This window comes from Argiope bruennichi, chromosome 10 (assembly GCF_947563725.1).
Source record: "Argiope bruennichi chromosome 10, qqArgBrue1.1, whole genome shotgun sequence".
Lineage (NCBI taxonomy): Eukaryota > Metazoa > Arthropoda > Arachnida > Araneae > Araneidae > Argiope > Argiope bruennichi.
The window spans coordinates 113579037-113596461 of NC_079160.1; the positions used below are offsets into that span (position 1 = coordinate 113579037).

Below are 17425 nucleotides of genomic sequence, written 5' to 3' on the forward strand. Positions count from 1 at the left end.
AGAGAGAGTGTATTAAAATATTTTCTGCTAAAATGGATATAATGAAGTAAGAATTAATACCGAGTTATTTAAATTTCTGACATCGCACGAAACGGAGACATTTAATAAAATTAATTAGCAGAGCGTGGTTTCGATCCACTCACCTCTGGGTTATGGGCCCAGCACGCTTCCACTGCGCCACTCTGCTCGCGAAGCGATTGACAATCAAGCGTCTTGAAAATTGAAAAATCGAAGACGGGAATAGAGAGAGTGTATTACAATATTTTCTCCTAAATTGGTTACAATGAAGTAAGAATTAATACCGAGTTATTTAAATTTCTGACATCGCACGAAACGGAGACATTTAATAAAATTAATTAGCAGAGCGTGGTTTCGATCCACGGACCTCTGGGTTATGGGCCCAGCACGATTCCACTGCGCCACTCTGCTCGCGAAGCGATTGACAATCAAGCGTCTTGAAAATTGAAAAATCGAAGACGGGAATAGAGATAGTGTATTACAATATTTTCTCCTAAAATGGATATAATGAAGGAAGAATTAATACCGAGTTATTTAAATTTCTGACATCGCACGAAACGGAGACATTTAATAAAATTAATTAGCAGAGCGTGGTTTCGATCCACGGACCTCAGGGTTATGGGCCCAGCACGCTTCCACTGCGCCACTCTGCTCGCGAAGCGATTGACAATCAAGCGTCTTGAAAATTGAAAAATCGAAGACGGGAATAGAGAGAGTGTATTACAATATTTTCTCCTAAAATGGATATAATGAAGTAAGAATTAATACCGAGTTATTTAAATTTCTGACATCGCACGAAACGGAGACATTTAATAAAATTAATTAGCAGAGCGTGGTTTCGATCCACGGACCTCTGGGTTATGGGCCCAGCACGCTTCCACTGCGCCACTCTGCTCGCGAAGCGATTGACAATCAAGCGTCTTGAAAATTGAAAAATCGAAGACGGGAATAGAGAGAGTGTATTACAATATTTTCTCCTAAAATGGATATAATGAAGGAAGAATTAATACCGAGTTATTTAAATTTCTGACATCGCACGAAACGGAGACATTTAATAAAATTAATTAGCAAAGCGTGGTTTCGATCCACGGACCTCTGGGTTATGGGCTCAGCACGCTTCCACTGCGCCACTCTGCTCGCGAAGCGATTGACAATCAAGCGTCTTGAAAATTGAAAAATCAAAGACGGGAATAGAGAGAGTGTATTACAATATTTTCTCCTAAATTGGTTATAATAAAGTAAAAATTAATACCGAGTTATTTAAATTTCTGACATCGCACGAAACGGAGACATTTAATAAAATTAATTAGCAGAGCGTGGTTTCGATACACGGACCTCTGGGTTATGGGCCCAGCACGCTTCCAGTGCGCCACTCTGCTCGCGAAGCGATTGACAATCAAGGGTCTTGAAAATTGAAAAATCGAAGACGGGAATAGAGAGAGTGTATTACAATATTTTCTCCTAAAATGGATATAATGAAGTAAGAATTAATACCGAGTTATTTAAATTTCTGACATCGCACGAAACGGAGACATTTAATAAAATTAATTAGCAGAGCGTGGTTTCGATCCACGGACCTCTGGGTTATGAGCCCAGCACGCTTCCACTGCGCCACTCTGCTCGCGAAGCGATTGACAATCAAGCGTCTTGAAAATTGAAAAATCGAAGACGGGAATAGAGAGAGTGTATTACAATATTTTCTCCTAAAATGGATATAATGAAGGAAGAATTAATACCGAGTTATTTAAATTTCTGACATCGCACGAAACGGAGACATTTAATAAAATTAATTAGCAGATCGTGGTTTCGATCCACGGACCTCTGGGTTATGGGCCCAGCACGCTTCCACTGCGCCACTCTGCTCGCGAAGCTATTGACAATCAAGCGTCTTGAAAATTGAAAAATCGAAGACGGGAATAGAGAGAGTGTATTACAATATTTTCTCCTAAAATGGATATAATGAAGTAAGAATTAATACCGAGTTATTTAAATTTCTGACATCGCACGAAACGGAGACATTTAATAAAATTAATTAGCAGAGCGTGGTTTCGATCCACGGACCTCTGGGTTATGGGCCCAGCACGCTTCCACTGCGCTACTCTGCTCGCGAAGCGATTGACAATCATGCGCCTTGAAAATTGAAAAATCGAAGACGGGAATAGAGAGAGTGTATTAAAATATTTTCTCCTAAAATGGATATAATGAAGTAAGAATTAATACCAAGTTATTTAAATTTCTGACATCGCACGAAACGGAGACATTTAATAAAATTAATTAGCAGAGCGTGGTTTCGATCCACTCACCTCTGGGTTATGGGCCCAGCACGCTTCCACTGCGCCACTCTGCTCGCGAAGCGATTGACAATCAAGCGTCTTGAAAATTGAAAAATCGAAGACGGGAATAGAGAGAGTGTATTACAATATTTTCTCCTAAATTGGTTACAATGAAGTAAGAATTAATACCGAGTTATTTAAATTTCTGACATCGCACGAAACGGAGACATTTAATAAAATTAATTAGCAGAGCGTGGTTTCGATCCACGGACCTCTGGGTTATGGGCCCAGCACGATTCCACTGCGCCACTCTGCTCGCGAAGCGATTGACAATCAAGCGTCTTGAAAATTGAAAAATCGAAGACGGGAATAGAGAGAGTGTATTACAATATTTTCTCCTAAAATGGATATAATGAAGGAAGAATTAATACCGAGTTATTTAAATTTCTGACATCGCACGAAACGGAGACATTTAATAAAATTAATTAGCAGAGCGTGGTTTCGATCCACGGACCTCTGGGTTATGGGCCCAGCACGCTTCCACTGCGCCACTCTGCTCGCGAAGCGATCGACAATCAAGCGTCTTGAAAATTGAAAAATCGAAGACGGGAATAGAGAGAGTGTATTACAATATTTTCTCCTAAAATGGATATAATGAAGTAAGAATTAATACCGAGTTATTTAAATTTCTGACATCGCACGAAACGGAGACATTTAATAAAATTAATTAGCAGAGCGTTATTTCGATCCACGGACCTCTGGGTTATGGGCCCAGCACGCTTCCACTGCGCTACTCTGCTCGCGAAGCGATTGACAATCAAGGGTCTTGAAAATTGAAAAATCGAAGACGGGAATAGAGAGAGTGTATTACAATATTTTCTCCTAAATTGGTTACAATGAAGTAAGAATTAATACCGAGTTATTTAAATTTCTGACATCGCACGAAATGGAGACATTTAATAAAATTAATTAGCAGAGCGTGGCTTCGATCCACTCACCTCTGGGTTATGGGCCCAGCACGCTTCCACTGCGCCACTCTGCTCGCGAAGCGATTGACAATCAAGCGTCTTGAAAATTGAAAAATCGAAGACGGGAATAGAGAGAGTGTATTACAATATTTTCTCCTAAAATAGATATAATGAAGGAAGAATTAATACCGAGTTATTTAAATTTCTGACATCGCACGAAACGGAGACATTTAATAAAATTAATTAGCAGAGCGTGGTTTCGATCCACGGACCTCTGGGTTATGGGCCCAGCGCGCTTCCACTGCGCCACTCTGCTCGCGAAGCGATTGACAATCAAGAGTCTTGAAAATTGAAAAATCGAAGACGGGAATAGAGAGAGTGTATCACAATATTTTCTCCTAAAATGGATATAATGAAGGAAGAATTAATACCGAGTTATTTAAATTTCTGACATCGCACGAAACGGAGACATTAAATAAAATTAATTAGCAGAGCGTGGTTTCGATCCACGGACCTCTGGGTTATTTGCCCAGCACGCTTCCACTGCGCCACTCTGCTCGCGAAGCGATTGAGAATCAAGCGTCTTGAAAATTGAAAAATCGAAGACGGGAATAGAGAGAGTGTATTACAATATTTTCTCCTAAAATGGATATAATGAAGGAAGAATTAATACCGAGTTATTTAAATTTCTGACATCGCACGAAACGGAGACATTTAATAAAATTAATTAGCAGAGCGTGGTGTCGATCCACTCACCTCTGGGTTATGGACCCAGCACGCTTCCACTGCGCCACTCTGCTCGCGAAGCGATTGACAATCAAGCGTCTTGAAAATTGACAAATCGAAGACGGGAATAGAGAAAGTGTATTACGATATTTTCTCCTAAAATGGATATAATTAAGGAAGAATTAATACCGAGTTATTTAAATTTCTGACATCGCACGAAACGTAGACATTTAATAAAGTTAATTAGCAGAGCGTGGTTTCGATCCACGGACCTCTGGGTTATGGGCCCAGCACGCTTCCACTGCGCCACTCTGCTCGCGAAGCGACTGAGAATCAAGCGTCTTGAAAATTGAAAAATCGAAGACTGGAATAGAGAGAGTGTATTACAATATTTTCTCCTAAAATGGATATAATGAAGGAAGAATTAATACCGAGTTATTTAAATTTCTGACATAGCACGAAACGGAGACATTTAATAAAATTAATTAGCAGAGCGTGGTTTCGATCCACGGACCTCTGGGTTATGGGCCCAGCACGCTTCCACTGCGCCACTCTGCTCGCGAAGCGATTGACAATCAAGCGTCTTGAAAATTGAAAAATCGAAGACGGGAATAGAGAGAGTGTATTACAATATTTTCTCCTAAAATGGTTATAATGAAGGAAGAGTTAATACCGAGTTATTTAAATTTCTGACATCGCACGAAACGGAGACATTTAATAAAATTAATTAGCAGAGCGTGGTTTCGATCCACGGACCTCTGGGTTATGGGCCCAGCACGCTTCCACTGCGCCACTCTGCTTGCGAAGCGATTGACAATCAAGCGTCTTGAAAATTGAAAAATCGAAGACGGGAATAGAGAGAGTGTATTACAATATTTTCTCCTAAAATTGATGTAATGAAGGAAGAATTAATACCGAGTTATTTAAATTTCTGACATCGCACGAAACGGAGACATTTAATAAAATTAATTAGCAGAGCGTGGTTTCGATCCACGGACCTCTGGGTTATGGGCTCAGCACGCTTCCACTGCGCCACTCTGCTCGCGAAGCGATTGACAATCAAGCGTCTTGAAAATTGAAAAATCGAAGACGGGAATAGAGAGAGTGTATTACAATATTTTCTCCTAAATTGGTTATAATAAAGTAAAAATTAATACCGAGTTATTTAAATTTCTGACATCGCACGAAACGGGGACATTTAATAAAATTAATTAGCAGAGCGTGGTTTCGATCCACGGACCTCTGGGTTATGGGCCCAGCACGCTTCCACTGCGCCACTCTGCTCGCGAAGCGAATGACAATCAAGCGTCCTGAAAATTGAAAAATCGAAGACGGGAATAGAGAGAGTGTATTACAATATTTTCTCCTAAAATAGATATAATGAAGTAAGAATTAATACCGAGTTATTTAAATTTCTGACATCGCACGAAACGGAGACATTTAATAAAATTAATTAGCAGAGCGTGGTTTCGATCCACGGACCTCTGGGTTATGGGCCCAGCACGCTTCCACTGCGCCACTCTGCTTGCGAAGCGATTGACAATCAAGCGTCTTGAAAATTGAAAAATCGAAGACGGGAATAGAGATAGTGTATTACAATATTTTCTCCTAAAATTGATGTAATGAAGGAAGAATTAATACCGAGTTATTTAAATTTCTGACATCGCACGAAACGGAGACATTTAATAAAATTAATTAGCAGAGCGTGGTTTCGATCCACGGACCTCTGGGTTAGGGGCCCAGCACGCTTCCACTGCGCCACTCTGCTCGCGAAGCTATTGACAATCAAGCGTCTTGAAAATTGAAAAATCGAAGACGGGAATAGAGAGAGTGTATTACAATATTTTCTCCTAAAATGGATATAATGAAGGAAGAATTAATACCGAGTTATTTAAATTTCTGACTTCGCACGAAACGGAGACATTTAATAAAATTAATTAGCAGAGCGTGGTTTCGATCCACGGACCTCTGGGTTATGGGCCCAGCACGCTTCCACTGCGCCACTCTGCTCGCGAAGCTATTGACAATCAAGCGTCTTGAAAATTGAAAAATCGAAGACGGGAATAGAGAGAGTGTCTTACAATATTTTCTCCTAAAATGGATATAATGAAGGAAGAATTAATACCGAGTTATTTAAATTTCTGACATCGCACGAAACGGAGACAATTAATAAAATTAATTAGCAGAGCGTGGTTTCGATCCACGGACCTCTGGGTTATGGTCCCAGCACGCTTCCACTGCGCCACTCTGTTCGCGAAGCGACTGACAATCAAGCGTCTTGAAAATTGAAAAATCGAAGACGGGAATAGAGAGAGTGTATTACAATATTTTCTCCTAAAATGGTTATAATGAAGGAAGAATTAATACCGAGTTTTTTAAATTTCTGACATCGCACGAAACGGAGACATTTAATAAAATTAATTAGCAGAGCGTGGTTTCGATCCACGGACCTCAGGGTTATGGGCCCAGCACGCTTCCACTGCGCCACTCTGCTCGCGAAGCGATTGACAATCAAGCGTCTTGAAAATTGAAAAATCGAAGACGGGAATAGAGAGAGTGTATTACAATATTTTCTCCTAAAATGGTTATAATGAAGGAAGAGTTAATACCGAGTTATTTAAATTTCTGACATCGCACGAAACGGAGACATTTAATAAAATTAATTAGCAGAGCGTGGTTTCGATCCACGGACCTCTGGGTTATGGGCCCAGCACGCTTCCACTGCGCCACTCTGCTCGCGAAGCGATTGACAATCAAGCGTCTTGAAAATTGAAAAATCGAAGACGGGAATAGAGAGAGTGTATTACAAAATTTTCTCCTAAAATGGATATAATGAAGGAAGAATTAATACCGAGTTATTTAAATTTCTGACATCGCACGAAACGGAGACATTTAAGAAAATTAATTAGCAGAGCGTGGTTTCGATCCACGGACCTCTGGGTTATGGGCCCAGCACGCTTCCACTGCGCCACTCTGCTCGCGAAGCGGTTGACAATCAAGCGTCTTGAAAATTGAAAAATCGAAGACGGGAATAGAGAGAGTGTCTTACAATATTTTCTCCTAAAATGGATATAATGAAGGAAGAATTAATACCGAGTTATTTAAATTTCTGACATCGCACGTAACGGAGACAATTAATAAAATTAATTAGCAGAGCGTGGTTTCGATCCACGGACCTCTGGGTTATGGGCCCAGCACGCTTCCACTGCGCCACTCTGCTCGCGAAGCGATTGACAATCAAGCGTCTTGAAAATTGAAAAATCGAAGACGGGAATAGAGAGAGTGTATTACAATATTTTCTCCTAAAATGGATATAATGAAGTAAGAATTAGTACCGAGTTATTTAAATTTCTGACATCGCACGAAACGGAGACATTTAATAAAAGTAATTAGCAGAGCGTGGTTTCGATCCATGGACCTCTGGGTTATGGGCCCAGCACGCTTCCACTGCGCCACTCTGCTCGCGTAGCGATTGACAATCAAGCGTCTTGAAAATTGAAAAATCGAAGACGGGAGAAGAGAGAGTGTATTACAATATTTTCTCCTAAAATTAATATAATGAAGGAAGAATTAATACCGAGTTATTTAAATTTCTGACATCGCACGAAACGGAGACATTTAATAAAATTAATTAGCAGAGCGTGGTTTCGATCCACGGACCTCTGGGTTATGGGCCCAGCACGCTTCCACTGCGCCACTCTGCTCGCGAAGCGATTGACAATCAAGCGTCTTAAAAATTGAAAAATCGAAGACGGGAATAGAGAGAGTGTATTACAATATTTTCTCCTAAAATGGATATAATGAAGGAAGAATTAATACCGAGTTATTTAAATTTCTGACATCGCACGAAACGGAGACATTTAATAAAATTAATTAGCAGAGCGTGGTTTCGATCCACGGACCTCTGGGTTATGGGCCCAGCACGCTTCCACTGCGCCACTCTGCTTGCGAAGCGATTGACAATCAAGCGTCTTGAAAATTGGAAAATCGAAGACGGGAATAGAGAGAGTGTATTACAATATTTTCTCCTAAAATGGATATAATGAAGGAAGAATTAATACCGAGTTATTTAAATTTCTGACATCGCACGAAACGGAGACATTTAAGAAAATTAATTAGCAGAGCGTGGTTTCGATCCATGGACCTCTGGGTTATGGGCCCAGCACGCTTCCACTGAGCCACTCTGCTCGCGAAGCGATTGACAATCAAGCGTCTTGAAAATTGAAAAATCGAAGACGGGACTAGAGAGTGTATTACAATATTTTCTCCTAAAATGGATATAATGAAGTAAGAATTAGTAAGGAGTTATTTAAATTTCTGACATCGCACGAAACGGAGACATTTAATAAAAGTAATTAGCAGAGCGTGGTTTTGACCCATGGACCTCTGGGTTATGGGCCCAGCACGCTTCCACTGCGCCACTCTGCTCGCGAAGCGATTGACAATCAAGCGTCTTGAAAATTGAAAAATCGAAGACGGGAATAGAGAGAGTGTATTACAATATTTTCTCCTAAAATGGATAAAATGAAGGAAGAATTAATACCGAGTTATTTAAATTTCTGACATCGCACGAAACGGAGACATTTAATAAAATTAATTAGCAGAGCGTGGTTTCGATTCACGGACCTCTGGGTTATGGGCCCAGCACGCTTCCACTGCGCCACTCTGCTCGCGAAGCGATTGACAATCAAGCGTCTTGAAAATTGAAAAATCGAAGACGGGAATAGAGAGAGTGTATTACAATATTTTCTCCTAAAATTGATATAATGAACGAAGAATTAATACCGAGTTATTTAAATTTCTGACATCGCACGAAACGGAGACATTTAATAAAATTAATTAGCAGAGCGTGGTTTCGATCCACGGACCTCTGGGTTATGGGCCCAGCACGCTTCCACTGCGCCACTCTGCTCGCGAAGCGGCTGAGAATCAAGCGTCTTGAAAATTGAAAAATCGAAGACGGGAATAGAGAGAGTGTATTACAATATTTTCTCCTAAAATGGATATAATGAAGGAAGAATTAATACCGAGTTATTTAAATTTCTGACATAGCACGAAACGGAGACATTTAATAAAATTAATTAGCAGAGCGTGGTTTCGATCCACGGACCTCTGGGTTATGGGCCCAGCACGCTTCCACTGCGCCACTCTGCTCGCGAAGCGATTGACAATCAAGCGTCTTGAAAATTGAAAAATCGAAGACGGGAATAGAGAGAGTGTATTACAATATTTTCTCCTAAAATGGTTATAATGAAGGAAGAGTTAATACCGAGTTATTTAAATTTCTGACATCGCACGAAACGGAGACATTTAATAAAATTAATTAGCAGAGCGTGGTTTCGATCCACGGACCTCTGGGTTATGGGCCCAGCACGCTTCCACTGCGCCACTCTGCTTGCGAAGCGATTGACAATCAAGCGTCTTGAAAATTGAAAAATCGAAGACGGGAATAGAGAGAGTGTATTACAATATTTTCTCCTAAAATTGATATAATGAAGGAAGAATTAATACCGAGTTATTTAAATTTCTGACATCGCACGAAACGGAGACATTTAAGAAAATTAATTAGCAGAGCGTGGTTTCGATCCACGGACCTCTGGGTTATGGGCCCAGCACGCTTCCACTGCGCCACTCTGCTCGCAAAGCGACTGAGAATCAAGCGTCTTGAAAATTGAAAAATCGAAGACGGGAATAGAGAGAGTGTATTACAATATTTTCTCCTAAAATGGATATAATGAAGGAAGAATTAATACCGAGTTATTTAAATTTCTGACATAGCACGAAACGGAGATATTTAATAAAATTAACTAGCAGAGCGTGGTTTCGATCCACGGACCTCTGGGTTATGGGCCCAGCACGCTTCCACTGCGCCACTCTGCTCGCGAAGCGATTGACAATCAAGCGTCTTGAAAATTGAAAAATCGAAGACGGGAATAGAGAGAGTGTATTACAATATTTTCTCCTAAAATGGTTATAATGAAGGAAGAGTTAATACCGAGTTATTTAAATTTCTGACATCGCACGAAACGGAGACATTTAATAAAATTAATTAGCAGAGCGTGGTTTCGATCCACGGACCTCTGGGTTATGGGCCCAGCACGCTTCCACTGCGCCTTCTCTGCTTGCGAAGCGATTGACAATCAAGCGTCTTGAAAATTGAAAAATCGAAGACGGGAATAGAGAGAGTGTATTACAATATTTTCTCCTAAAATTGATATAATGAAGGAAGAATTAGTACCGAGTTATTTAAATTTCTGACATCGCACGAAACGGAGACATTTAATAAAAGTAATTAGCAGAGCGTGGTTTCGATCCACGGACCTCTGGGTTATGGGCCCAGCACGCTTCCACTGCGCCACTCTGCTCGCGAAGCGATTGACAATCAAGCGTCTTGAAAATTGAAAAATCGAAGACGGGAATAGAGAGAGTGTATTACAATATTTTCTCCTAAAATGGATATAATGAAGGAAGAATTAATACCGAGTTATTTAAATTTCTGACATCGCACGAAACGGAGACAATTAATAAAATTAATTAGCAGAGCGTGGTTTCGATCCACGGACCTCTGGGTTATGGGCCCAGCACGCTTCCACTGCGCCACTCTGCTCGCGAAGCGACTGACAATCAAGCGTCTTGAAAATTGAAAAATCGAAGACGGGAATAAAAAGAGTGTATTACAATATTTTCTCCTAAAATGGTTATAATGAAGGAAGAATTAATACCGAGTTTTTTAAATTTCTGACATCGCACGAAACGGAGACATTTAATAAAATTAATTAGCAGAGCGTGGTTTCGATCCACGGACCTCAGGGTTATGGGCCCAGCACGCTTCCACTGCGCCACTCTGCTCGCGAAGCGATTGACAATCAAGCGTCTTGAAAATTGAAAAATCGAAGACGGGAATAGAGAGAGTGTATTACAATATTTTCTCCTAAAATGGTTATAATGAAGGAAGAGTTAATACCGAGTTATTTAAATTTCTGACATCGCACGAAACGGAGACATTTAAGAAAATTAATTAGCAGAGCGTGGTTTCGATCCACGGACCTCTGGGTTATGGGCCCAGCACGCTTCCACTGCGCCACTCTGCTCGCGAAGCGGTTGACAATCAAGCGTCTTGAAAATTGAAAAATCGAAGACGGGAATAGAGAGAGTGTCTTACAATATTTTCTCCTAAAATGGATATAATGAAGGAAGAATTAATACCGAGTTATTTAAATTTCTGACATCGCACGTAACGGAGACAATTAATAAAATTAATTAGCAGAGCGTGGTTTCGATCCACGGACCTCTGGGTTATGGGCCCAGCACGCATCCACTGCGCCACTTTGCTCGCGAAGCGATTGACAATCAAGCGTCTTGAAAATTGAAAAATCGAAGACGGGAATAGAGAGAGTGTATTACAATATTTTCTCCTAAAATGGATATAATGAAGTAAGAATTAGTACCGAGTTATTTAAATTTCTGACATCGCACGAAACGGAGACATTTAATAAAATTAATTAGCAGAGCGTGGTTTCGATCCATGGACCTCTGGGTTATGGGCCCAGCACGCTTCCACTGCGCCACTCTGCTCGCGAAGCGATTGACAATCAAGCGTCTTGAAAATTGAAAAATCGAAGACGGGAATAGAGAGAGTGTATTACAATATTTTCTCCTAAAATTAATATAATGAAGGAAGAATTAATACCGAGTTATTTAAATTTCTGACATCGCACGAAACGGAGACATTTAATAAAATTAATTAGCAGAGCGTGGTTTCGATCCACGGACCTCTGGGTTATGGGCCCAGCACGCTTCCACTGCGCCACTCTGCTCGCGAAGCGATTGACAATCAAGCGTCTTGAAAATTGAAAAATCGAAGACGGGAATAGAGAGAGTGTATTACAATATTTTCTCCTAAAATGGATATAATGAAGGAAGAATTAATACCGAGTTATTTAAATTTCTGACATCGCACGAAACGGAGACATTTAATAAAATTAATTAGCAGAGCGTGGTTTCGATCCACGGACCTCTGGGTTATGGGCCCAGCACGCTTCCACTGCGCCACTCTGCTTGCGAAGCGATTGACAATCAAGCGTCTTGAAAATTGAAAAATCGAAGACGGGAATAGAGAGAGTGTATTACAATATTTTCTCCTAAAATGGATATAATGAAGGAAGAATTAATACCGAGTTATTTAAATTTCTGACATCGCACGAAACGGAGACATTTAAGAAAATTAATTAGCAGAGCGTGGTTTCGATCCACGGACCTCTGGGTTATGGGCCCAGCACGCTTCCACTGCGCCACTCTGCTCGCGAAGCGATTGACAATCAAGCGTCTTGAAAATTGAAAAATCGAAGACGGGAATAGAGAGAGTGTCTTACAATATTTTCTCCTAAAATGGATATAATGAAGTTAGAATTAATACCGAGTTATTTAAATTTCTGACATCGCACGAAACGGAGACAATTAATAAAATTAATTAGCAGAGCGTGGTTTCGATCCACGGACCTCTGGGTTATGGGCCCAGCACGCTTCCACTGCACCACTCTGCTCGCGAAGCGATTGACAATCAAGCGTCTTGAAAATTGAAAAATCGAAGACGGGAATAGAGAGAGTGTATTACAATATTTTCTCCTAAAATGGATATAATGAAGGAAGAATTAATACCGAGTTATTTAAATTTCTGACATCGCACGAAACGGAGACAATTAATAAAATTAATTAGCAGAGCGTGGTTTCGATCCACGGACCTCTGGGTTATGGGCCCAGCACGCTTCCACTGCGCCACTCTGCTCGCGAAGCGATTGACAATCAAGCGTCTTGAAAATTGAAAAATCGAAGACGGGAATAGAGAGAGTGTATTACAATATTTTCTCCTAAAATTGATATAATGAAGGAAGAATTAATACCGAGTTATTTAAATTTCTGACATCGCACGAAACGGAGACATTTAATAAAATTAATTAACAGAGCGTGGTTTCGATCCACGGACCTCTGGGTTATGGGCCCAGCACGCTTCCACTGCGCCACTCTGCTCGCGAAGCGATTGACAATCAAGCGACTTGAAAATTGAAAAATCGAAGACGGGAATAGAGAGAGTGTATTACAATATTTTCTCCTAAAATGGATATAATGAAGGAAGAATTAATACCAAGTTATTTAAATTTCTGACATAGCACGAAACGGAGACATTTAATAAAATTAATTAGCAGAGCGTGGTTTCGATCCACGGACCTCTGGGTTATGGGCCCAGCACGCTTCCACTGCGCAACTCTGCTCGCGAAGCGATTGACAATCAAGCGTCTTGAAAATTGAAAAATCGAAGACGGGAATAGAGAGAGTGTATTACAATATTTTCTCCTAAAATGGTTATAATGAAGGAAGAATTAATACCGAGTTATTTAAATTTCTGACATCGCACGAAACGGAGACATTTAATAAAATTAATTAGCAGAGCGTGGTTTCGATCCACGGACCTCTGGGTTATGGGCCCAGCACGCTTCCACTGCGCCACTCTGCTCGCGAAGCGATTGACAATCAAGCGTCTTGAAAATTGAAAAATCGAAGACGGGAATAGAGAGTGTATTACAATATTTTCTCCTAAAATGGATATAATGAAGTAAGAATTAGTACCGAGTTATTTAAATTTCTGACATCGCACGAAACGGAGACATTTAATAAAAGTAATTAGCAGAGCGTGGTTTTGATCCATGGACCTCTGGGTTATGGGCCCAGCACGCTTCCACTGCGCCACTCTGCTCGCGAAGCGATTGACAATCAAGCGTCTTGAAAATTGAAAAATCGAAGACGGGAATAGAGAGAGTGTATTACAATATTTTCTCCTAAAATGGATATAATGAAGGAAGAATTAATACCGAGTTATTTAAATTTCTGACATCGCACGAAACGGAGACATTTAATAAAATTAATTAGCAGAGCGTGGTTTCGATCCACGGACCTCTGGGTTATGGGCCCAGCACGCTTCCACTGCGCCACTCTGCTCGCGAAGCGATTGACAATCAAGCGTCTTGAAAATTGAAAAATCGAAGACGGGAATAGAGAGAGTGTATTACAATATTTTCTCCTAAAATTGATATAATGAAGGAAGAATTAATACCGAGTTATTTAAATTTCTGACATCGCACGAAACGGAGACATTTAATAAAATTAATTAGCAGAGCGTGGTTTTGATCCACGGACCTCTGGGTTATGGGCCCAGCACGCTTCCACTGCGCCACTCTGCTCGCGAAGCGATTGACAATCAAGCGTCTTGAAAATTGAAAAATCGAAGACGGGAATAGAGAGTGTATTACAATATTTTCTCCTAAAATGGTTATAATGAAGGAAGAATTAATACCGAGTTATTTAAATTTCTGACATCGCACGAAACGGAGGCATTTAATAAAATTAATTAGCAGAGCGTGGTTTCGATCCACGGACCTCTGGGTTATGGGCCCAGCACGCTTCCACTGCGCCACTCTGCTCGCGAAGCGATTGACAATCAAGCGTCTTGAAAATTGAAAAATCGAAGACGGGAATAGAGAGTGTATTACAATATTTTCTCCTAAAATGGATATAATGAAGGAAGAATTAATACCGAGTTATTTAAATTTCTGACATCGCACGAAACGGAGACATTTAATAAAATTAATTAGCAGAGCGTGGTTTCGATCCACGGACCTCTGGGTTATGGGCCCAGCACGCTTCCACTGCGCCACTCTGCTCGCGAAGCGATTGACAATCAAGCGTCTTGAAAATTGAAAAATCGAAGACGGGAATAGAGAGAGTGTATTACAATATTTTCTCCTAAAATTGATATAATGAAGGAAGAATTAATACCGAGTTATTTAAATTTCTGACATCGCACGAAACGGAGACATTTAATAAAATTAATTAGCAGAGCGTGGTTTTGATCCACGGACCTCTGGGTTATGGGCCCAGCACGCTTCCACTGCGCCACTCTGCTCGCGAAGCGATTGACAATCAAGCGTCTTGAAAATTGAAAAATCGAAGACGGGAATAGAGAGAGTGTATTACAATATTTTCTCCTAAAATGGATATAATGAAGGAAGAATTAATACCGAGTTATTTAAATTTCTGACATCGCACGAAACGGAGACATTTAATAAAATTAATTAGCAGAGCGTGGTTTCGATCCACGGACCTCTGGGTTATGGGCCCAGCACGCTTCCACTGCGCCACTCTGCTCGCGAAGCGATTGACAATCAAGCGTCTTGAAAATTGAAAAATCGAAGACGGGAATAGAGAGAGTGTATTACAATATTTTCTCCTAAAATTGATATAATGAAGGAAGAATTAATACCGAGTTATTTAAATTTCTGACATCGCACGAAACGGAGACATTTAATAAAATTAATTAGCAGAGCGTGGATTTGATCCACGGACCTCTGGGTTATGGGCCCAGCACGCTTCCACTGCGCCACTCTGCTCGCGAAGCGATTGACAATCAAGCGTCTTGAAAATTGAAAAATCGAAGACGGGAATAGAGAGAGTGTATTACAATATTTTCTCCTAAAATTGATATAATGAAGGAAGAATTAATACCGAGTTATTTAAATTTCTGACATCGCACGAAACGGAGACATTTAATAAAATTAATTAGCAGAGCGTGGTTTTGATCCACGGACCTCTGGGTTATGGGCCCAGCACGCTTCCACTGCGCCACTCTGCTCGCGAAGCGATTGACAATCAAGCGTCTTGAAAATTGAAAAATCGAAGACGGGAATAGAGAGAGTGTATTACAATATTTTCTCCTAAAATGGATATAATGAAGGAAGAATTAATACCGAGTTATTTAAATTTCTGACATAGCACGAAACGGAGACATTTAATAAAATTAACTAGCAGAGCGTGGTTTCGATCCACGGACCTCTGGGTTATGGGCCCAGCACGCTTCCACTGCGCCACTCTGCTCGCGAAGCGATTGACAATCAAGCGACTTGAAAATTGAAAAATCGAAGACGGGAATAGAGAGAGTGTATTACAATATTTTCTCCTAAATAGGATATAATGAAGAAAGAATTAATACCGAGTTATTTAAATTTCTGACATCGCACGAAACGGAGACATTTAATAAAATTAATTAGCAGAGCGTGGTTTCGATCCACGGACCTCTGGGTTATGGGCCCAGCACGCTTCCACTGCGCCACTCTGCTCGCGAAGCGATTGACAATCAAGCGTCTTGAAAATTGAAAAATCGAAGACGGGAATAGAGAGAGTGTCTTAAAATATTTTCTCCTGAAATGGATATAATGAAGGAAGAATTAATACCGAGTTATTTAAATTTCTGACATCGCACGAAACGGAGACAATTAATAAAATTAATTAGCAGAGCGTGGTTCGATCCACGGACCTCTGGGTTATGGGCCCAGCACGCTTCCACTGCGCCACTCTGCTCGCGAAGCGACTGACAATCAAGCGTCTTGAAAATTGAAAAATCGAAGACGGGAATAGAGAGAGTGTATTACAATATTTTCTCCTAAAATGGTTATAATGAAGGAAGAGTTAATACCGAGTTATTTAAATTTCTGACATCGCACGAAACGGAGACATTTAATAAAATTAATTAGCAGAGCGTGGTTTCGATCCACGGACCTCTGGGTTATGGGCCCAGCACGCTTCCACTGCGCCACTCTGCTCGCGAAGCGATTGACAATCAAGCGTCTTGAAAATTGAAAAATCGAAGACGGGAATAGAGAGAGTGTATTACAATATTTTCTCCTAAAATTGATATAATGAAGGAAGAATTAATACCGAGTTATTTAAATTTCTGACATCGCACGAAACGGAGACATTTAAGAAAATTAATTAGCAGAGCGTGGTTTCGATCCACGGACCTCTGGGGTATGGGCCCAGCACGCTTCCACTGCGCCACTCTGCTCGCGAAGCGACTGACAATCAAGCGTCTTGAAAATTGAAAAATCGAAGACGGGAATAGAGAGAGTGTATTACAATATTTTCTCCTAAAATGGTTATAATGAAGGAAGAATTAATACCGAGTTATTTAAATTTCTGACATCGCACGAAACGGAGACAATTAATAAAATTAATTAGCAGAGCGTGGTTTCGATCCATGGACCTCTGTGTTATTTGCCCAGCACGCTTCCACTGCGCCACTCTGCTCGCGAAGCGACTGACAATCAAGCGTCTTGAAAATTGAAAAATCGAAGACGGGAATAGAGAGAGTGTATTACAATATTTTCTCCTAAAATGGTTATAATGAAGGAAGAATTAATACCGAGTTTTTTTAAATTTCTGACATCGCACGAAACGGAGACATTTAATAAAATTAATTAGCAGAGCGTGGTTTCGATCCATTGACCTCTGGGTTATGGGCCCAGCACGCTTTCACTGCGCCACTCTGCTCGCGAAGCGATTGACAATCAAGCGTCTTGAAAATTGAAAAATCGAAGACGGGAATAGAGAGAG

General features: G+C 40.6%; 5 non-coding genes across 5 annotated transcripts; all 5 read right to left on the reverse strand.

The window, feature by feature from the left end:
- Positions 1-1567: 1567 nt before the first annotated feature.
- Trnam-cau (transfer RNA methionine (anticodon CAU)) lies at positions 1568-1639 on the reverse strand. Its single transcript has one exon. It is a non-coding gene; the product is annotated as a tRNA-Met (tRNA).
- Positions 1640-3503: 1864 nt separating this feature from the next.
- Positions 3504-3575, reverse strand: Trnam-cau (transfer RNA methionine (anticodon CAU)). The gene has a single exon. It is a non-coding gene; the product is annotated as a tRNA-Met (tRNA).
- A 170-nt stretch (positions 3576-3745) lies between these two features.
- Positions 3746-3817, reverse strand: Trnai-aau (transfer RNA isoleucine (anticodon AAU)). Its single transcript has one exon. It is a non-coding gene; the product is annotated as a tRNA-Ile (tRNA).
- Positions 3818-5681: 1864 nt separating this feature from the next.
- On the reverse strand, positions 5682-5753 carry Trnar-ccu (transfer RNA arginine (anticodon CCU)). Its single transcript has one exon. It is a non-coding gene; the product is annotated as a tRNA-Arg (tRNA).
- Positions 5754-15354: 9601 nt separating this feature from the next.
- Trnam-cau (transfer RNA methionine (anticodon CAU)) lies at positions 15355-15426 on the reverse strand. Its single transcript has one exon. It is a non-coding gene; the product is annotated as a tRNA-Met (tRNA).
- Positions 15427-17425: the final 1999 nt, after the last annotated feature.